The 21,072-nt window shown below is 40.2% G+C and overlaps 1 long non-coding RNA gene across 1 annotated transcript in view; it reads left to right on the forward strand.

Moving 5' to 3' along the window:
- The first annotated feature begins 522 nt into the window (after nucleotides 1–522).
- LOC140491783 (uncharacterized) overlaps nucleotides 523–21,072 on the forward strand; it is a 32,106-nt gene continuing 11,556 nt past the window's right edge. The window contains exon 1 of the long non-coding RNA XR_011963426.1: nucleotides 523–684. This is a non-coding gene — a long non-coding RNA (uncharacterized lncRNA). The remainder of the gene's footprint in view (nucleotides 685–21,072) is intronic.

A 21,072-nucleotide genomic window follows, 5' to 3' on the forward strand; every position in this document is an offset into this window, starting at 1 on the left:
TGTTTTCAATTAAGTATGGGTGGTTAGTCATGTCTGATCAGAGTATGTCTGCATGGGGCTGCACACACTCATGAGGTTTGAGGGTCTTGATTAAGGACAGCTCCATTACTGCATCATTCCTTCCTTACTGACAATCATCAACAGTGAAATAGTTCCATGATTGAGTATAGCATAAGGAAATATTTTCCTTTGATTATGATCACAAACATTTAGTATAACTTCTTATTAATTGTTTGCATTTATTGTTCATTTTTACTCTTTAGTTATATCTTTCATTTCAGTATAAAAAAGTAATACAATGAAAGAAACCCATTGTCAGCTGTGTGAAAAAGTTATTTTTGAAAGACAGTGAGGTATTTATTAATCTGTTAAAATCCTTGTGTACTTTCTCACTATTCAATGTTCTGTTTGGTTTAGAGTTGTAAATCTTGGGCTTTGCTCAAACATTCCAGCTGTTTCACATCAAACCGGTCTATATAAACATGACTTAACTCAATGTGGCATGGCAGAGAAGGATTTCTAACTCCTGATACTAGTTTTAAACTAACTCCAACATGAAGGACTGTGGTAATCTTGGAATATGTGTTGACCGACTGACAAAAAGGAACTTGATATTGTCTGTTGGAAGTGGGCAAAACTGCTGATTGCCATATTTAACTTCAACCTGGGAACAATGACTACAAGGTGAGACACTAATTTGATTCCAAAGACATCACAATTACATGTGCAGTGCAAACTAAAGTAGCAGACTCTGTTATAAATAAATTAACTTTAGTCAGCTGGTGGCCCTGTGTTATTAAGTAATAGCCCAGAAACTAGATCACTCTGTGCCTCTCTTGCAGAATGAAACAGGCTCCAAAGGTTGCAATTTGACAGTGATGCACAGGCCATCTTGTACAGAGTCTCAAATTAAATTGGGCTCTTAAGGCCTTTAGGGCATAAATTGGAAGGATTCAGAAAGCCAAGGGTCTCACTCTAAGTAGCTTCTTATACTTTTCTAAGTTAAAAATCACACAACACCAGGTTATAGTCCAACATATTTAATTGGAAGCACACTAGCTTTTGGAATGCCGCTCCTTCATTAGATGGTTGATGAAGGAGTGGTGCTCTGAAAGCTAGTGTGCTTCCAATTAAACCTGATGCACTATAAACTGGTGTAGTGTGATTTTTCATGTTGTACACCCCAGTCCAACACCGGCATCTCCAAATCATGTTTACTTTTCTACTTTGTGAAATATATGCCTTGAGGTGAATGCCCAAGTTTCCACATGATAAATTTGCCCAGCAGGTCATGGCACTAATGGTTAGCAGCAGGATTAGTGTTTAAAAGTTTAGCACCGTTTGTAAAAGTTAATTACTCCTTAATTGTGTTACTTTGATTGTCAACTTCTGGCTCTCCCTTTGGCCATCTTCTGTTCCACTACAGTCTTTGTGCGTTCTGCAACCTTTTTCTGCTGCCGGATATCTTGTCTGCCTTGCAAATATTTTGTTTCGCATACAGGTGATCTGTTAAGTTTACCTTTGGTGCTGGAAGAAGACAACAGCAAAGAGGGTAGAAGCAAGTACTGAGTGGAGATTTTCTTGAACATAGTTTTATAACAAAATGCTGAAATATACTATTTTCATGTACTCCTGTCAGACTTTCAAGATTGCTATGATAAATTCTTCCAAACTAAACCTATGCAGGATTCTTGTTGCTTCACAATTTCCTATAAAAGTTGCACCGAGCTCTTTAAAAACAAAATCAACTTGACTGCTACAAAGGCATCTTCGCATTTTGAAATAAACATCATTGAGTCTGTGTTGCATAACCATCCTTCATGAATATGGTAATACTGCAGCCAGTGAAAGAGAGAATGGTTAATGGTCTGCTTGTGAGGGTTCTCATGTTTACCCCCGTGTTTGGCTCTGAAAGAACTAGATACTTTGTTTTAAAAAAAGATGAATAGGAAATCAGTTTAAAAAAAAATATAGAACCCGCTCTGTTGAGGCAAAACCCAGATCATTTGTGTGTTGACTGGATGCGATGGAAGTATTCCAATTTGCAGAAAAAATAGGCCACAGACAGGAAGTGGAATATTGAGAAGAAAGTGAGGACTAATATCTTAGCAACCTTTTGCATTTCGTATGATTTTCAGAATGGGGAATGCCGAGCAACTCATTCAGCAAGTTGAAGCCAAGCAATGTATCAGTTGAGAGAGTAAACAATTAAAGTTTTCAAATTTAGCATATCATTCGACATGGCAAGAAAGAAAATCCACTAAAAATATTGCACCTTAGAAATGTTACAAACAGACTTGCTGTAGCACATAAAGAGCTATCCTTAGAATATACAGTACAACCTAAAATCGAAATCCAACTTTCTGACTGATGATTATTTGTGGCTGGAATTTTGTGGACTACAGGAGGCCATATTTAATTCCAAGCATTACTGAGGAAATACACAACTGATTTCCTTTAAATTGATTGATGCCCTGCCCCACTCAATCCCTGTACTCTCTTCCTTCCACTCCTCAAAGGTAATGACACTTACATGGTCTGAAATCTACACGAACAGCTATCCTTAACAAACCACGCCCAAAAGTCCATCCACCACTAGTGCATGTATTGGCAAACAATCCGATTGGGTACGTCATTGTGGCTAAAACCAGTTCTATTTTTACCTAGCATGCCAATGTGACTGTGTGTAGATTAAATGGCTTGGGCAGAGTGATGAATTTGGGATCAGCTTAATCCGGTATTTTTTTTGCTCAAATTGCAGCACGGACTACATTCATTATAAAACACACTGGGAATTCCTGAAATTGTGATGGATGTTACATACCCACAATCTGTCTTTCCTTACTCCTTCCCTCCCACCCCTCTTTCCTTGAAAATAATTCATGTAAAAAAACAACACATCTGCATCTTTTATCGATATTGTAAATGCATGCATGTGGAAGAAAGCAAGATTCCTCTCTCATCACAAATCCTTAAATTTATGTTCTCTCCTTGCAAAGGAAAAGCTGTCACTGAACCAGTGGACAGAGAATATACCTTATGACCAAATAGCACCTCGGACCAGAGTGATGCTGCATGAGCAGGAAAGTTTATTGAAAATGGGTGGATAGGCAAAACATGCAGACAAAAAATAGACGATAGAGATTGAGCATTGAATTGAGACAAAGAAGTACACCACAGGCAGAGCAAGTCTTGTTCCGCACATTATGTGTCTTCATGTGCCTTCTCAAAGTATAGCCGTGTCCTCACATTCCAACACTTACTTCTTCCATGATGAAGTTAAACTGAGTTAAATTAATATATAAACATGTTTGTGTGGAATCTTTTTCTGCAAATCATAGAATCCCTACACTGTGGAAGCAGGCCATTTGGTCCATTGAAGCCGCGCCAACACTCCGAAGAGCATCCCACCCAGACCCAACCCCTCCCCCTCTGCCTCCCCTCATCCTATTCCTGTAATCCCGCATTTATCATGGCTAATCCACCTAGCCTGCACACCCCTGGACAGTATGGGCAATTTAGGAGGTAAAAACAATGACTGCAGATGCTGGAAACCAGATTCTGGATTAGTGGTGCTGGAAGAGCACAGCAGTTCAGGCAGCATCCAAGAAGCAGCGAAATCGACGTTTCGGGCAAAAGCCCTTCATCAGGAATAAAGCTTTACATAGCATCACTTCATCAAATTGCTCTTCATTTCAGTGTCCTATTTGTTACATTTTTTCCAAGCTTCCACCTTTTCTGAGAAAAAGCTGGATTTTCTGGCGTATATTTACACTGGTTCTGATACCTCAACCTACTGTTCGCACTCATGTCTAGACAATCAGTGCAGTTGGCAAGTAAGGTGGTCCAACAGCAGTGTCCTCAGCCAAGCCAACATGCTTGGCTTAGTGCCCCTATCAAGGCACTAATCGCTCAAAACCAGGACTGGAACATATCATTCATATGCCTGATCCCAGACTCCCAAAGCAACTTCTCCACTTTGAATTCAGTCATGACAGGAGAGTCCAAAGAGAACAGCATAAATGATTTAGGAATTTCCTCAAAACATTCCTGAAGAGCAAACATTGCTGCTGACTCATGGGAGTTCCTGACTTATGCCCACCCAAAATGGGGAAGGTTCCTTAGAAGGCTTCAAGCACATCAAGAGACTTCACTGGGAACATGCAGAGGCAACTAAAGTGTCAATGAGAGTGGACAAAGTTCCAAAGAACTTATCTGCTCAACCATCCAAGCACCACTTGCGGCAGCTCTAAAGATCTAAAAAACTTAATAGCCATCTCCAAATCCATCAAACCAGAACAGAAGCATGTCCTCCATGATGTTGAGGGTCAGTTAGTACTGATCGTTCTGCCAAAACGCAATAGTTGTGTTCCTCTGCAACTATGCACTAGAGAAATTCATGCTGTAGAAGATTGCTAACAGAAAATCCCTACAACTACTCAGTAGAAAGTTTGCGTTATCCAAACAACGTCCATAATTCGTCAATTGCATTATGACCAATTCGCTCTGACGAAATGTACGTTATAGCAGAATGACCTATTAGCAATCTTCGACTGCACGATTTTTGATACTGCAAAGCTGCTTTAGGAACACAATTATCACATTATGGGCAGAGTGACCTGTAGGTCATTCTTGCCTTTAAATCAGATGTTTGTGTATTCACATCCCAGTCCTGAGGTTTAAGTACAAAAATATAGTCTGTCAATCCAATCCAGTTCAATGTGGAGGAAATGCTGCACTGCAGAGTGCTGTCTTTTGCTTCAGACAAGAAACCAAATACGCTGTTTAGACTCTCAAGCAAGCATTAATGTTCTTGAGATATTTTTTAAAAATATGTTGAGCTATCCTTTTGGGTATCCTGTCCAATATTTATTCCTCAATTGACACCATAAGCATAGGTTATCTGGTCATTTTGATATTGCTGATGGTTTAGTAGGTTGTGCAAATTGGTTGCCCTATTTCTTATATTATTAACTTGGCCTACTCTTCAAAAGTCAATCATTGCTGATCAAGCATCTTGGTATGTCCTGAGATTTTGAAAAGATCTATATAAGTGCAAGTCATTTCCTTTTTCAATTGCTCCTCTAATGTTAAATGAAACTGTAAGAAGTTTAGTAAATTCAAACACAATTCAGTGGCTTCATCCTTTAAACCCAAGGCCAAATGGACCTCAGGGGTGAAGTCGGAAGGCTAAACATCCTCATTCTTCTGCTTTGTTCCATACTGCAGATCTCTTTGGTGTTCCTTCTATTTCATCTGTCATAATCTATTGCTGGGTAGGCAATATAATTGTGACTCTGTCTGTTTGCTGATAGTTTATTTGAGAGGCATGCTATGGACTAGGCCAGACCACTCAAAACATTCTGAAGCAGGCAGCCCCAGACTATAACTTTGCAATTTGTTTCGGAAAGTTTATAGTGAAAGTTACCCAAAGTAAGATAGCTAGGTTGACTACTAGATTTTAAAACAGACAAAGATTTATGCACAAAATAACATAATGAAACACAAAGAACAGAATAAAGAACCCCTACAGAACTCAGTCTATCCAAACTAGACTTAAAAATGCTGTTCCAAATATACACAACAGTCCCAATAAGCAAACTCCCTTGAAAGCCCAGTATAAATGGAATACAGGTTGAAGTTGAAGGGCAGAAAGAGAAAGAGAGAGAGAGAGTTTCCACACTGCTCCCTGTTGAACTTCTCACCAGGTCAGACTGAACTAAAACTGCTCAGCTCAGCTGGAGAGCTGACCACTCTCCTTTCATTTTACAGGTCACTTCTAAAACATGACCACATGACCAATTTAGCCTGAAGTCTCATCTGTTTGCATATAAATAAAAAGCTTCCCAAAATCTTTTTAATCTCTGTACTAAACCAGACTGATTGGAACCCGGCCCGGTTTATTACCCCTCTGAGAAAAATCAAGGGCAGAGTCTCCTTGAGCCAAGGAACAGCTTTTAGAAAAAAAAAGGGACTAGCTTTGTGACAGGGATGAATTTGTCTTTGTTACCAAAAGGCAAATACAAGTTAAATTAAAGCACTTTGCAAGGAGCAAATGAAGAGTACATTGCAGTGCTTAAAAAACAGTGACTGGTTATGCAACTGCCAGCTCAGAGCCACAACTATTTCACTCTCCCCAAAATATTTTCCTGATTCTATTTGTCTATCCTACCGACTGACAACACTGGTCTTTTTATACTTTATGGTAAGGTAGTAAATTTATATTATCCAGTCTCAGCAACTACATTGATCTAACATGAGCTGCCACATCCAACTTCCCTGAAGGTCAACAACAACTCGCATTGACATAGCAGTAGTAATGGAGCAAAACATCACAAGGTGATTCATAGGAACACCATGAAGCAAAATTTTGACACTCAGCCACAAAAGGTGATATTTGTGCAAGAAAAATAAATTGGGTCATTTAGCTAAGTATCTTAAAGCAAAGGGCAAGGGGAAAGTTAGGTAAGATTTAGAAAGAGAATCATTAAGATTTGGTGCGCATATGGAATGAACTGCCAGCGGAAATGGTTGAGGCGAGTACATTAACAACATTTAAAGGCATTTAGATAAATACATTGATAGGAAAGGATTAGATAAGTAAGGGTCAAGTGACAGGGAAATGGGGTTAGCATCGACGGCATGGACCAAAAGGCCTGTCTCCGTGCTGTAGGACTCTAGGACTCAATGATTAGAGATCAGGCAGTAATCCTCAGGATTAATTGTTAGTCGAAAAAAGCTACTTTCTAATCAGGTGAGTAAAAAGAATGACTGCAGATACTGGAAAACAGATTCTGGATTAGTGGTGCTGGAAGAGCACAGCAGTTCAGGCAGCATCTGAGGAGCAGTAAAATCGACATTTCGGGCAAAAGCCCTTCATCAGGAATATAGGCAAAAAGCCTGAAGAGTGGAGAGACAACCTATTCAGAGATGTAATTACAGACCTCTGGAAGAGGTGAGACTTGAATGGTCAACCAGTTGGATTGGAGGTAAAGGTTTTTTTGTAGAATTGGTATCGGTAAACCCAGGCAGAGAGTGAACAAAGCTAGAAAAAAGCCCCGTGCAATTCTGAGAGCGGGTCACTGGACCCAAAACATTAACTCTAATCTCCAAGCACAGGTGCCGTCAGACCAGTTGACCTGTTCCAGCAACTTATATTTTGGTTTCTGATTTACAGCACCTGCAGTTATTTCAGTTTCCAATGCTGACTTTAATGTTTTATGATTATTACAACCATGCATTATATGGAGGTGATGGGAAGTTGCTTGCCAGGCAGAAGAGTCATAGAGTCATAGAGATGTATAGCATGGAAATAGATCCTTCGGTCCGACCCGTCCATGCTGACCAGGCATCCCAACCCAATCTAGTCCCACCTGCCAGCACCCGGCCCATATCCCTCGAAACCCTTCCTATTCATATACCCATCCAAATGCCTCCTGAATGTTGCAATTTTACCAGCCTCCACCACATCCTCTGGCAGCTCATTCCATACACGTACCACCACCTGCGTGAAAAGGTTGCCCCTTAGGTCTCATTTATATCTTTCCCCTCTCACCCTAAACCTATGCCCTCTAGTTCTGGACTCCCCCACCCCGGGAAAAGACTTTGTCTATTTCTCCTATCTATGCCCCTCATAATTTGGTAAACCTCTATAAGGTCACCCCTCAGCCTCCGATGCTCCAGGGAAAACAGTCCCAAACTGTTCAGCCTCTCCCTGTAGCTCAAATCATCCAACCCTGGCAACATCCTTGTAAATCTTTTCTGAACCCTTTCAAGTTTCACAACATCTTTCCGATAGGAAGGAGATGCAATATTCCATCAGTGGCCTAACCAATGTCCTGTATAGCCGCTACATGACCTCCCAACTCCTGTATTCAATACTCTGACCAATAAAGGAAAGCATACCAAAAGCCTTCTTCACTATCCTATCTACCTGTGACTCCACTTTCAAGGAGCAATGAACCTGCACTCCAAGGTCTCTTTGTTCAGCAACACTCCCTAGGACTTTACCATTAAGTGTATAAGTCCTGCTAAGATTTGCTTTCCCAAAATGCAGCACCTCGCATTTATCTGAATTAAACTCCATCTGCCACTTCTCAGCCCATTGACCCATCTGGTCCTGATCCTGTTGTAATCTGAGGTAACCCTCTTCCCTGTCCACTACACCTCCAATTTTGGTGTCATCTGCAAACTTACTAATTGTACCTCTTATGCTCATATCCAAAACATTTATGTAAATGACAAAACGTAGAAGGCCCAACACTGATCCTTGTGGCAGCTCCATTGGTCACAGGCCTCCAGTCGGAAAAACAACCTTCCACCACCACCCTCTGTCTTCTACTTTTGAGCCAGTTCTGAATCCAAGTGGCTAGTTCTCCCTGTATTCCATGAGATCTAACCTTGCTAATCAGTCTCCCATGGGGAACCTTGTCAAATGCCTTACTGAAGTCCATATAGATCACATCTACTGCTCTGCCCTCATCAATCTTCTTTGTTACTTTTTCAAAAAACTCAATCAAGTTTGTGAGACATGATTTCTGATGCACAAAGCCATGTTGACTATCCCTAATGAGTCCTTGCCTTTCCAAATACATGTACATCCTGTCCCTCAGGATTCCCTCCAACAACTTGCCCACCACCGAGGTCAGGCTCACTGGTCTGTAGTTCCCTGACTTGTCTTTACAGCCCTTCTTAAACAGTGGCACCATGTTTGCCAACCTCCAGTCTTCCTGCACCTCACCTGTGACTATCGATGATACAAATATCTCAGCAAGAGGTCCAGTAATCACTTCTCTAGCTTCCCACAGAGTTCTCACGTACACCTGCTCAGGTCCTGGGGATTTATCCACCTTTAACCATTTCAAGACATCCAGCACTTCCTCCTCTGTAATCTGGACATTTTGCAAGATGTCACCATCTATTTCCCTACAGTCTATATCTTCCATATACTTTTCCACAGTAGATACTGATGCAAAATATTCAAATAGTATCTCCCTCATTTTCTGTGGCTCCACACAAAGGCTGCCTTGCTGATCTTTGAGGGGCCCTATTCTCTCCCTCGTTACCCTTCTGTCCTTAATATATTTGTAAAAACCCTTTGGATTCTCCTTAATTCTATTTGCCAAAGCTATCTCATGTCCCCGTTTTGCCCTCCTGATTTCCCTCTTAAGTATACTCCTACTTCCTTTATTCTCTTCTAAGGATTCACTCGATCTATCCTGTCTATACCTGACATATGCTTCCTTCTTTTTCTTAACCAAACCCTCAATTTCTTTCGTCATCCAGCATTCCCTATACCTACCAACTTTCCCTTTCACCCTGACAGTAATATACTTTCTCTGGATTCTTGTTATCTCATTTCTGAAGGCTTCCCCTTTACCTGCGAACATCTGCTTCCAATCAGCTTTCGAAAGTTCTTGCCTAATACTGTCAAAATTGGCCCTTCTCCAATTTAGAACTTCAACTTTTAGATCTGGTGTATCCTTATCCATCACAATTTTAAAACAAATAGAATTATGGTTGCTGGCCCCAAAGTGGTCCCCCGCAGACACCTCAGTCACCTGCCCTGCCTTATTTCCCAAGAGTAGGTCAAGTTTTGCACCTTCTCTCGTAGGTACATCCACATACTGAATCAGAAAATTGTCTTGTACACACTTCAGAAATTCCTCTCCATCACACTATGGCAGTCCCAGTTGATGTTTGGAAAGTTAAAATCCCCTACAGTAACTACCCTATTATTCTTACAGATAGCTGAGATTTCCTTACAAATTTATTTCTCAATTTCCCTCTGAATATTGGGGGGTCTATAATACAATCCCAATAAGGTGATCATTCCTTTCTTATTTCTCAGTTCCACCCAAATAACATCCCTGGATGTATTTCCAGGAATATCTTCCCTCAGTACAGCTGTAATGCTATCCATTATCAAGAACACCACTCCCCCTCCTCTCTTGCCTCCCTTTCTATCCTTCCTGTAGCATTTGTATCCTGGAACATTAAGCTGCCAATCCTGCCCGTCCCTGAGCCATGTTTCCGTAATTGCTATGATATCCCAGTCCCATGTTCCTAACCATGCCCTGAGTTCATCTGCCTTCCCTGTTAGGCCCCTTGCATTGAAACAAATGCAGTTCAATTTATTAGTCCTACCTTGTCCCTGCCTGCCCTGACTGTTTGACTCACTTCTGTTCTCAGCTGTACCCATCTCAGACCGATCTTTCCTCACTATCTCCCTGGGTCCCACCACCCCCCCTCCCTCCCCTCCCCACCACACCCCCCCCCCCCCCCCCCCCCCCCCCCCCCCACCTTACTAGTTTAAATCCTCCCAAGCAGTTCTAGCAAATTTCCCTGCCCATATATTAGTCTCCTTCCAATTTAGGTGCAATCTGTCCTTCTTGTACAGGTCACTTCTACCCCTAAAGAGATTCCAATTATCCAAAAATGTGAATCCTTCTCCCATACACCAGCTCCTCAGCCATGCATTCATCTGCTCTATCCTCCTATTCCTGTCCTCACTAGCTTGTAGCACTGGGAGTAATCCAAAGCTGGAAAGATCCCCATTTCAGTTCTTCAAGTAAAAGCCCACTGAATTAAATGCCACTCCCAGACAATTGGCAGCTATCAGGTGTTCCAAGGATCAAGGATCTCCTGAGCTGGTCCTGGAGGATGGAGGCACAGCAAATGTCCTGTTCATCAGCAGTGTCAGGGAGGTGCTGGCTGCTGCCAATGTGACCCCCCTCTGAAACTGAGTCTTACTTCAGCTTCTGTTTTGGTTGTGTTTGTATCACAAACTCATGTTCATAGTTCATCAACGTTTTCTTTCAAATTGTGAGTGTGGTAACAAGGGGAAGTAGTGGTGTAATGGTGGTGCCACTGGACTAGTTACCCAGAATTAATATTCAGGGGACATGGGCTCAAATGGTGCAATATGAATTCAATTAAAAAATCCAGAATTTAAAAAAAAGACAACCTACTGACAACCAAACCACCACGGCAAATTGTTAAAACCCATCTGGTTCGCAAACGTCCCTGAGGGAATGAAATCTGTTCTCCATTCCTGGTTTGACCTGCGCGTGACTCCAGAGCCACAGCAGTGTAGTTGACTCTTAACTACCTTCTGGACAATTCGGAATGGACAATAAATGCTGGCCCATCCATTGACACGCACAACTGTGAATGAATTGAAAGGAAAAATGTGGTAACATCCCGTCCATATAATCAGTCTGTGTGTTGATAATTGAGGGATTAGGCATTGGCTCGGAAACCAGGAGAACTCTCCCGGCAGAGGTCTTTTGAACCAACGGAAGAGACAAGTGGGCCATCAGCTAAACTGGGTTAGAGACAAAAGGGCAGCAGATTTCCAACCAACTATCTTGCCAAGTGATGAATTATTCTCTCACCCCTTCCATCGTGCTCACCATGCGGTAAAAGTAAATTCTGTCCAATGTCTTTTTTTGGTCCCTTGTCTGGTGACAATTGGAAAATTTCCAAGCTTGATTTCAAATCTAATGCCTTCTCTTTGCTCTCCTTCAGTGGCCTATGTAGATTTACATTGTAGATAACAGGATCTGGACCTTCCAAGTCTCTCTGCCTCCCTAATTCCCTCTCCTCCTTTCTGTTGCTCCTTAAAACCTAGTTACTTGACCAAAGTTTTGCAACCTGCCATAATATCTTCTTATTTGTCTGGGTCAAATTTGTTTGGAAATTCTGCTATAACACTTTATGATTTTTGACTCCATCAAAGATATTATAAAATGTAAACTGTTGCGGTTGTTATTCTTAGTAAGCCTTAGTTTCTTGTCCCCGCTCACTTTGATCATTACACATAGTGAAAGAATTTGTACAACAAACATTTATAAGTGATTTATTCAGGGCTAGTATCACAAGCCTGACTCTGATTCCTGGCTAATGTTCCTTCATCGAGTTGAGATCACTGAAATCAATTATATTACATATTTTGCTATCCTGATAGAGTTAAGAGTTTGCAGTTTATGAAAAGTTTGGAAAATATTTAAATCAGAGGAAAATGCAAATTTAAAGAGACAATGTTGGTAGTATTAATTTCTGGATTGTTCTAGGGTTCTGAGAAAGTGCTAGCACAGATTTTATGCAACAACTAATTTATAAGATAGAGAGTAGGCAATTTGGCCCATTGAGCCTGCTCCGCCATTCAATAGCAATCATGGCTGCTCTGATGGTCCCCCTATCCACTTTCCTGCATTTTCCCCATAACCTTTGATTCCCTGACTGATCAAGAATCTATCTCATCCTTCAATAGGCAGAAGGACTCTGCCCCCCACAGCTCTCTGGAAAGTTCTTCTAAAGACTCACAAATCACTGACAAGAAAAATTCCTCCTCATCTCAGTTTTAAATTGGCTCCCCTTTATTCTGAGATGATGTCCTCTGGTTAGATTCTCCCATGATGGGAAATATCTTCTCAGCATTTACCCTGTCAAGCCCCTTAACAATTCTATATATTTCAAAGAGATCACCTCTCATTCTTCTAAATTCCAGTTGTAGAATCTCAACCTGTTTAACCTATGTTCATAAGACAACACCTCCATACTGATTATCTGCTGAACCTCTGCACGAGCTTCCTGAGCTCCATGCACAATCTCCCCAAAACCCTTCATATTATAGCTCTCTGCAGTTTTACTCCATTTAAATAATATTCTGTTATTTTGCTTTCCTTTCTAAAATGAACAAGTTCAGCTTTATCACATTATATTTGATTTGCTAACGTTTTTTTCCCACTCACTTCTCTATCAATATCTCTCTCTAAAATGTTTGTATCCCTCTCACAATCTGTCTTCCCCTGTATTTTGTGTCACCTCTAAATTTGGCAACAGTACATTCTATTTCCTTCTCCAAATTATTAGTTTTTAACGTAAACAGTTGCAACTGCAACTCTGATCTCCATAGAATGCCACTGGTAACCAACCTGAAAAAGAGCCCCTAATCCCCTCTTGCTGTTTCCTGCTCATCAGCCAATTCTGTATCTACGACAATGTATTGCCATCAACACCATGGCCTCTTATCTTAAACTTCTGAGAAGTACTTGTTGAACACCTTCTGGAAGTCCAAGTGCAATGCATTAACCAGTTTCCCTGTATCCACACTGTTTGAGACTTCCTTGAAAAGCTCTAATAAATTAGTCAGACACAATGTCCCTTACATAAAACCATGCTGACTCTTCTTGATTAGATGATGATTTTCCAAATGTTCTACTATTACTTTCTTAATAATAGATGTTAGGTTAAATGGTCTATATTACTTGCTTTTTGCCTCTCTCCTTCACATTAGCAGTTTTTCAATTCTATGGTACTTCTGCAAAATGCACAACTATCTCTGTAGCTACCTCTTTTAGGTTCCTTGAATGCAAGCCATTAGGGCTAGGAGACCTATCTCCCTTGAGTTTCATTAGTTTGACTAATACCTTACTGGTAATGATAGTATTTAATTCCTCCCTCAAACTCTTTAGTAATAACAATGCTCAAAGTACCTTCTGCTGTAAAGACTAATGCAAGGTTTTTTTTACTGAATTCAAATTTTTCCACCCATGTTGGCAATAGGATGCATGTTCTCAGAACATTAGCATGGGAATTCTGGATTGCTACTTGAGTGACATTACCAGTATTCCACCACAGAATTCAGAAGGGATCATATAATCCCCTCTATATCATTCCAAACTAAATAAAAATGGGGGAATCACACAACTTGAAGACTGTATTGACAGGGTACCATAGAGCCCTGAAGGGTCTGCTCTGACCTGCTGACTAATTTCAGCATTCTCTGTCATGTTGTGTTTCCAGTATCTCTGGTATGTGTTTTCTCATATAGTTTCTAGGTTGTGCGATCCACAACCTGTACAGACTTCAGCCTATACTGTCTTCAGGCTGTGTAGTTTCTAGCCTATGCAGTATTTACACAATACAGGTCCTCAATTTATGTAATTTAATTGAGGCACAATTCACCACTCGTAATTTTGAAGATATCCTTTATGAAGACAGAAACCATGATTCTAGCAAACATTGTGAAGGTGAATGTTTTGCTTTTTGTTGCAGTCATTTGCCTTGAGTTAGTTTGAAATTCAATTTGTGTATGCAGAGGAAGCAATCTGAGCATGACTCACTCCATCGTTAACAAGTGACACGTCGGCTGTTTTATAAATTCACTGAGTGGGAGCAGACTGGCTATGACTCACTCCATGGATAATATGTGGCTTGGTGGTTGTGCTATAAATTTAGACAGGATATAAAAATTGGATCTAATTTAGTTGAAAGGTATAAGTGTATATTCAAAGAAAAGATTAATTGAACAATCTCCGAAGGAGCTCTTAATACATCATTAATAAGCATAGTGTGACATTCATGTGAATGTAGATTGCCAGCAAGTCCAGAAAAAATACCATTCGGCCTATTTTTGCAGGCTGGTTAATTTAACTGCTTAGGCATCTAAACATAACCGAAACAATAATGCTACGGTAAAGATAATTCACCATTGCCCTAATGCATCATAGGACTGCTTTCTGTTATGGTGCGAGGCAACTGGCAGTGTTTGAACTTGAGGGACACACTGTCCTAGTTGGGGAAGGGGAGAGAAATTTGAGAAGAGAGTCCTTCACAGTAACCAGTGTAGGACATGAACCCATGCTTTTAGAATTACCCAACATTGTAATTCAGCTATCCAGTCAACTGCGCTAACCAAACTATTATGATACAATTATGACAACATTTATTTTACTGCTGCAGCATTTACTTTTAAAAATATTGCAGACAGAAACAAAGTACTCGTTCTGCTCATTATTTTGTACATGGGCTATTTTCTTTATTCTTCCTGGGATTTGGACATCACTGGCTGGGCCAGCATTTATTGTCCATCTCTATTTGCTCTTGAGAAGACTGTCTTCTTGAGCTGCTGCAGTCAGTTTGCTGTAGATACACTACAAGTATTTAGATTAGATTAGATTACTTACAGTATGGAAACAGGCCCTTCGGCCCAACAAGTCCACACCGCCCCGCCGAAGCGTACCCACCCATACCCCTACATCTACATCGACCCCTTACCTAGCACTACGGGCAATTTAGCATGGCCAATTCACCTGACCTGCACATCTTTGGACTGTGGGAGGAAACCGGAGCACCCAGAGGAAACCCACGCAGACACGGGGAGAACGTGCAAACTCCACACAGTCAGTCGCCTGAGGCGGGAATTGAACCTGGGTCTCCGGCGCTGTGAGGCAGTAGTGCTAACCACTGTGCCACCGTGCCGCCCACGTGTCTAATTGTCTTAATTTGTCATGGATCTCAATTCAGTTTTGAAATCTAGGGGTGAACTTCCAAGATTTTGACTCAGCAACAGTGAAGGAGTGACAATCTATTTCCGAGTGGCTTTGAAAAGACCCTGCTGGTGGTGGTGTTTCCATGTATCTGCTGCCATTGTTCTTCTAGATGTTGTATAGAAGATGCTATCCAAGATGCTTTGTTGAATTTGTGCAGTCTTTCTTGCAGATGGTACGCCCTTCTGCTACTAAGCAACAGTGGTGGAGGGAGTGAATGGCATGTGGTACCAATCAAGTGACCTGCTTTATTGTCTTCAGCAAGACAGTGGTGAATCTGTAGAATTCATTGCCACAGAAAGCTGTGGAGGCGAGGTCATTGAGTATATCTAACACTGAGATAGTTAAGTTCTTGAGGATCAAGGAGATCAAGGGTTATGGGGAGAAGGTGGGAGCATGGGGTTGAGAAACTTAACACTTCTTGGGACCTGCACTGATCCAGGCAAATGAGCACACTCCTGACTTGTAACTTGTAAATGGTGGATAGGTTTTGGACAGTCAGGTACTGAGTTATTACAATAGAGGGATAGTCATTGGTGAACTAGGTGAAGATGATTGGGCCAACCATGAAGAACTCTTGCAGAGATGAGCTGGAGCTGAGGTGACTGACCTTAAACAACCACAACCATCTTCCTTTGTGTTCAGAATCTGGACCCCAGCAAGCTACAATAGCCAGAGTAAGGAGAACAGTAAGGACCCCATATCTCAGGAAGGATGTATTGGACCTGGAGGGTGTTCAGAGGAGATTCATGAGAATGGTCCCAGGAATGAAAAGCTTAACAAATGAGGAACGTTTGAGGACTGTTGGTTTATGCTTGTTGGAATTTAGAAGGATGAGGTGGGGATCTAATTGAAACACAAAACAATATGGAGTGGCCTGAACAGAATTGATGTTGAGAAGATGTTTCCATTGGTCAGAGACACTAGGACCTGAGGGCACAGCTTTACAGTAAAGGGAAGACCTTTTAGAACTGAGAGAAAGCTAAACCTTTTCAGCAAGACAGTGGTGAATCTATAGAATTCATTGCCACAGAAAGCTGTGGAGGCGAGGTCATTGAGTATATCTAAAACTGAGATAGATAAGTTCTTGAGGACCAAGGAGATCAAGGATTATGGGAAGAAGTTGGGAGAATGGGGTTGAGAAACTTAGCCATGATTGAATGGTGGAGCAGACTTGATGGGCTGAATGGCCTAATTTCTGCTCCTATGTCTTATGGTCTAATAGCGAATTGGCATGCAAAATAAATGATGAAAATGAAACAAATTGCATTTAGGATTGCCCAGAGATTCTCATTCTAGCCAACATGCATCGTGACATCCCTTGACATAAGGGATGATCTGGACTTCCATGTAAATGGAATTCAAAAGAGATTGATCATGGGATGCTCCTTCTTTATCACATGAAATCAAGGGCCACCACTTAACATGTGGATATTAGAGCCAGACAGGTTCAAGTTATGATGTAATGTCTTTGTACAGTTGAATAACTAACCAACATTCATTTTTAGGCTATTAGAATGAGGTGATTGGTATTAACACATTGCGTCAAAGCTTGTGGTTGATGGCTGCTGGAGATGGAGATGGGAGGAAAGTGTAAATTAAAATTATTGAAAAATATTTAAGAAATGTCTCCATAATTTAGAAAAAATAAAACTCTTTAAGGATAAGAAAGAACTCTGGCAAATGAATATACTTGTTCAACAGTGCTGAGATTAGTCGCCTCCTGTGAGATTCAATAGGGTATCTAATTCCTTATGTGGTACCACCTAGAAGATCCTGTATTAACAACAGGCAAATATATACTGGTTCCAAGCATAATTATAAGCCAACCATAGCATTCTAGGGTAGTAAACCACTTCCCATTCGTTGCCAATGTTCAGAAATCTACATCCAAGTATAATATTTAAATAATTCCTGATCTAACCACAAAATGTTCCACGACTTTTAAAATTTGTTTCATTGAATGTAATCGCTCTACTGCTGTCACCTGGAAAATATAGCATTTTTAGATTTGTTTTCTCTGAACACTATGTTCCCTTATAGTGTGTTCTATCCTTGTTTAGACTTCAGGAAGAAAAATCTACAAGTTATCTATTTTGGGCATAGTTTACAGAAATCATGATCTGAGCTAAATATTTCTTTGCAAACTGCACTTGTGCTGAAAAGGATTAAACCAGAATACACATGAAAATCCTATTCCACCCGTTAGATTAGGTAGAGAGAGCCTATGGATGAAGCATTGACTTACTTATTAATTTTACATTGGTGTGAGGTATATGTTTCTCTGTTTCAATTCTTTTATCATGGCTTTGAGACCAAAATGAGCAATCTTCTGAGAAAATGTTATCATTTGCATCCAGATGCAGTCAGACTAGCTGTGCGTTGTCAGAATGTTCAAATATTTTGCATGTTTTGCTGTTCATCAATATTCACAAAAGAACATACTTGATTTTCTGCACTGAGATGGATTGGTTTCCATGGATACTGCATTCTCACTAAAATAACAAAGAGGCTCATTGAAAAAAGGATAGTGTGGCAGGTTGCACAACTGACCCTTTACCTTTTGGATTCGAATTGCCAATTTAAAATAAACCAATAGGTTTCCCTGGTGTCAGCAGCACAAGTAGCCCCTCAATAGAACTGGGTTGAAATTCCACCCAGACTGGTAAGAAAGTCTCTTCTGTGTGTTGGCTGTAGATGTTACATCTAAATGAAATTAAAGTCTGAGTTGCTGCTATAATTTGGAAGGTCTTTAATTATAAGCAATCTTAATTTACTAAAAATACATGTGTCTACAATAGGATCAAATGTTTGGCTTGATTACAAAACAATAAATGCACTCTGCTATTTCATGTGTGTAGCCATTACTATATTTGATGTTAACTACAGATTATGTGTGCAGTAACTATAAACAGTATGATACATATTATCAATATGTATACGTCTCTACAAACATCACCAAATTGATCAGCTGGTGGAAGATGCCTGCCCTAGTTAATGGTGACCATAAGGTCATAATTACTGTCCACTTTCTTACTTCCAAAGCATGTCTCATTCTATTGTGCAGTCACATATGTTCAAGGGAGAGACAAATAAACTGTGGAAATCTCAGAAATAAAAACAGAAAGTGCTGGAGAAGCTTAGCAGTTTGGCAGCATCTGTGGGAGAGAAACAGAGCTAGCACCTTAACTCCAGTATGGCTTTTCCACAGAAATTCAGAGGAAAAGTCATAGTGGACTCAAAACATTAACTCTGCTTCCTTCTCAGCAGATGCTGCCAAATTCCTTGGATCTCTCCAGTATATTCAGTTTTTATTTCAGATTTCCAGCAGCTGTGGTTGTTTGCCAATTCACAAATTTTTCTGCAACCCCGCCCCCAGCACTTAGCCGATCTGAACATTCAGAATATCACATGGACCGAGTATTATTTCGAAAGATACCTTTATGTGACGCAAACTCTGTCCACCTCAACAACCACTTCAGTCCCTGTTTCAAGGGAGCCACAACCCTTGGTAGAATGGTATTCCAATGTCTTAGTGCTATGGAAGAAAAATCATACTGCCTAACATCCTTTCCCCGTGTCTGTGTGGGTTTCCTCTGGGTGCTCCGGTTTCCTCCCACAGCCCAAAAATGTGCAGGTTAGGTGAATTGGCCATGCTAAATTGCCCGTAGTGTTAGGTGAAGGGGTAAATGTAGGGGAATGGGTCCGGGTGGGTTGCTCTTCGGAGGGTTGGTGTGGACTTGTTGGGCCGAAGGGCCTGTTTCCACACTGTACATAATCTAAACTAATCTAATCTAATCTAATCCTTCTGTTTGTATTACATCAATAGAGCTAAGAGCAAATTGCTCCTGAGTATATTTCAGGCTTGGTGTCATCTATAGAATTAGCTTAATATCTAATTCCTTTGAAAAAAATAGTTACAACAGCAACAATCTAGGTGCTTCACTAGAAAATTAATAAAGACCAAGCTCCATAAGGGAAATTTTGGACAGATGACTCAAAACTTGGCCAAAGTCTTAGGGAATGTATTAAAGGAGAAAAGATGGCTAGAGAGACTCAGAGGCTTAAGAAAGAACTTAGGGAGCAATGTCATCAAATCCTCAGAGGTTGTTGACACACTAGAACCAGGCTTTTCAATATAAATCATTCATACACAATGATGTAAGTTCATCCATTTTTCAGTGATATTGCCTAGTCCTTTGAGAATATTATAATTCCCTGATTGTTGGCTTGTTCTCATCATTTGTTTCATTGATGAGCTAGGAGAAGCTATAAGTTACATAACTGGCCCAGAACATTGCTGCTGCCCCACTAATTTATGGGCTTTAGCAATTATTACTTGTTGTGTAGCAGAAAAAAAAACACCTTAACTTTTCTCATTAAGTCATCAAGTTTAATAGGATGACCGAGGGCATTATCTAAGGAAAGCAATATCTTCATGTCAATATTTTCTCTGGAAGAATATTCCTTCTGACCAGGGATGGCATACAGAGTAAAACATTCTTGAAAAAGAGCCCCTGTTTTCTGGGATATCATATTTGAACATCAAACAAAACGCAGATGTTTTTTGGAATAGTCCTTCAGAGCACTCAGTGCCTCCAATAGTGCAGCCTGATACACTGACAGTATTGTTGTAGAGGGAGCATAGCAAACAATCTCCATCAATTCGTGTCCAACATATGGGGAAATGAGATGAGGCAAATCTCAGTAGTGGAAATATTAGGGAGCCATAAATCTAAAATCACTTGTTCTTACCAAATATGATACTCTTACCAAAAGGCATGTCCCAAATCAACTCAGATACCGTATTTCTTGTAAACCACATTTCTCTGAGTTGCATTTGAAAAAAAAAACTATGTACTTCTTCTTTGTGGAATCTATACCGCAGGAATAAAGTGAACTCCAGGAGACAGCTCATTCTCCTCAATGTTTTAATGAATCCACAAATAATATATTTTCATATATTTTCAGATTCATTGTTTAGAACTGATTATAAACTTTATATAGGGGTCTTTTGACTAAGGGAGCATCAAATATCAATTTATTTTGAATAGTTTGCAGGTGTGTGGCCATTAGGAACTATGTCTAATCTGCTCACACATTGCACTGAAATAGAGGGAAAAAATATGCATCCTGTCAATCGATCGGGATACTTATCTGCCATGACATCCTTTGTCCACAACATTAAAGAGTAATATGCAAACATATTATGCTAGCCAGGTCATTTGAACTAATTATTAATTTGAGCTGGTGAGAGGAATATTTAACATTTGTTAAAAATAAATGCATAAGTGCTGAGAGATAGTGTGATAATCAGGAGAAGCAATTTGGGGAAAAGGAAAATATGGGGAAGAGTAGAAAATTATTGGTAGATTTGAATTTGGGATCCTTGATAGGTAACTAAATAAAAAAACTTATTGTCATGATAAACTTAAAATCTATCTCTCCTGCAGATGGATATTCCAACCTGACCTGACTAGTGCATATTTGCAGAACTAAGATAGTATCTATATGTATAGTAATTAAAGGAAGCATTATATAAAGTTGGTCCTAGTGTCTGGAATGTGTTTGCTTTTACCATTACTGCAGTCTCTAAAATAAGCTGGAACTAATCTGTCGTTCAGAACTCCCTAATGTCATAATTTTTTATAATTTAATAAGTATGTCCACACACTGGTTTTATGAACTGCTATTGCTCAGCCATATTAAATTGAGGTATATTTCTACATTTATAATC

Source organism: Chiloscyllium punctatum, chromosome 20, assembly GCF_047496795.1.
Source record: "Chiloscyllium punctatum isolate Juve2018m chromosome 20, sChiPun1.3, whole genome shotgun sequence".
Classification (NCBI taxonomy): domain Eukaryota; kingdom Metazoa; phylum Chordata; class Chondrichthyes; order Orectolobiformes; family Hemiscylliidae; genus Chiloscyllium; species Chiloscyllium punctatum.